The following is a 2,627-nucleotide window of genomic DNA, read 5'->3' on the forward strand; positions in this document are numbered from 1 at the left end:
AGCGGCTTTCCTGAAGGAACATCTGAGCAGGGCAACTCCACAGCAGCCATGAGCTCCTTTCCGAAATGTTTAATGTGAAAACGTTGTGTGACCTGGGGAGGGTATGTGCTCTGGTAAGCGCTGTGAATTGTGCAAGACTGTTGAATCTCAGATCTGTACCTCTGAAACAAATAATGCAATATATGTTAAGAAAAAAAAAAAGAAGAAGAAGGTAGCGGGAGGGGAAGAATGAAGGGGGGGAAATCGGAGAGGGAGATGAACCATGAGAGACGATGGACTCTGAAAAACAAACAGGGTTCTAGAGGGGAGGGGGGTGGGAGGATGGGTTAGCCTGGTGGTGGGTATTAAAGAGGGCACGTTCTGCATGGAGCACTGGGTGTTATGCACAAACAATGAATCATGGAACACTTCATCTAGAACTAATGATGTAATGTATGGGGATTAACATAAGAATTAAAAAAAAAGTTGTGTAACATTATCTCATATGAACAATATAATGTACCATAATCACATCACAGGCGATCGTTCTAGGAAAAACAAGTAGAACATATAGATAAAAAATAAAGGCTGACTGAAACTGCTCAGTCTCCATGCTACTCAAAAACAGAACGTTTGAATATTTGAGTCCTATTTCCCACTCGCATGCAAACCTCTCCATATGGAGTTGTGCAGGATCGGAGAGTTAAGGACAATGTTACTTTAACTTGTTAAATAACTTCGGTTTCAAATAACATTGCTAATACGATGTCACCCATACAAAAGGTACAATTCCAAACCAATTTTCACATGAAAAAAAAAAAATGAAGGAACATACTGTGTTTCTCTGACTTATTACTTACAGGTTTTGGCCCCACATTTCCATGCTGCCCCTGAGTCTTACAGACGGTAACTCCACTGCGGTTAGAACCTCTCACAGCCCAGCCGATAACCTTTTAACCACGTCTCCTCTGCTAAAATCAGTTATTTCCCACTCGTCCCTTGAATTCTCTGGCCCCTCTTCTGTGTGAGAAGTGCCCCGTCATTTTAAACGGTTCAGCCAGACGTCAGTTGCCCCTCACTTCTGGTGAGTTCTGGAAGACCACGTGCCGTTCATACAACGGGCACACAGTCGGGCTAGCGCGGATTTTGGGAAAAGCCTAGAAACTAAGACTTGAGTCGTTTTCCCCCCAAATTAATTCATGGCCACATACAAAAGCCTTTTCATTGGAAATGGGGGAGCAGGTAGCTGCAGTTCCCATCGGTCACATCTGATAGCTGTGACTTCCATGTTTTTTCTTCCTCATTGATGCCTTTTTAACAAAAACGCTGAATGTACAATTATTTATATTGCTTGGGCTTTCTCTGTCAGTCTTTTGATATGGAGAGATTTAATACGAAATGAAACCACTGTTTCCTTATTTACAAGAAACGTGATGAGCAAAAATGTGAACGTACGTGTCACACGCATGGCTTTTGTGGGAATTAGGGGGGTGGGCAAAATGTGATTTACCACCGCAGGCTTGTGTGATTTTCTTCTGCATGTCTCTATGCCATCATGACAACAGAAATGTTCTCCCCCGGAAAAAAAGAAAGAAAAGAAAAGATGACATCTAAGACCCTAAAGAAAGTAAAATGAGGACAGATACGTCGTATCAGATGTGAAGGCAAAGCTGAACGAATACCTAGAAGTAAATCATTCTATTAAAGACTAAAGAGAGATGCTGTTTCCTAGTAACTCAAAGTTTTCCTTTTTCTCTTGCTCCTATTTTTTCACTTGAAGAGATGCATGGAAGAGTTCCTGGCCATGAGTTGGGGTATATAAATTTTGTTTTGACATCCAAGGAATGGCATGGATAAGCCTTCCCTGCACTTCTGTGGGCATGAGCAATGCACAGATGCCTACTTCCATGGGATACCTCCCTTTTCTTGCTCCTGATTTTTTTTTAAGATTTTATGTAATTTATTTGAGAGAGAGTGAGAAAGCACAAGCAGGGGGAGCAGCAGAGGGAGAGGGAGAAACAGGCTTTCTATGGAGCAGGGAGCCCATGTGGGGCTCAATCCCAGGACCCTCAGATCATGACCTGAGCTGAAGGCAGATGCTCAACTGACTGAGCCACCCAGGTGCCCCCATTTTACACTATTATTTTGCTGTCGAGACCAGTGCTGGAACAAACACCAGCATCCCTGTAACTGCCCCATGACCGAGCCCCCACCACCACCAACAGTCCCACCTGTCTCCATCCTCAGGTTTCCCCCAAGGGTCTGCCCACAGGAATAGCCTTGTTTCTCCATCTCTTGGTTTGAATCCCGACTTTGCCTCCAAGTGACCGTGTGGTTTCCAGCAAGTCACCCCGTCCCTCCTGGTCCCTCAGATATCCCACCTCTCAATGCAGGATCCTGGAATGGGTGATACCTTGTTTCTTCCAGCTAGAAATATCTATACTCATGATTTGCTAAGGCAATATTTAGAGAACACGGGACGATCCCATGGCAGTCTCAACAGGAAGAATGTCACAGACAGGGAGAAAAATATGTAAAAATCGAAACCACTTCACACATGTAGAGACAAACACAGTAATATAGAAGGATGCCATTTTCAAATTTTCTTTCAGGGGCGCCTGGGTGGTGGTCAGACTCTTGATTTCAGC

This window comes from Mirounga leonina, unplaced genomic scaffold, assembly GCF_011800145.1.
Source record: "Mirounga leonina isolate KUSES-001 unplaced genomic scaffold, KU_Mleo_1.0 Mir_171, whole genome shotgun sequence".
NCBI classification, from domain to species: domain Eukaryota; kingdom Metazoa; phylum Chordata; class Mammalia; order Carnivora; family Phocidae; genus Mirounga; species Mirounga leonina.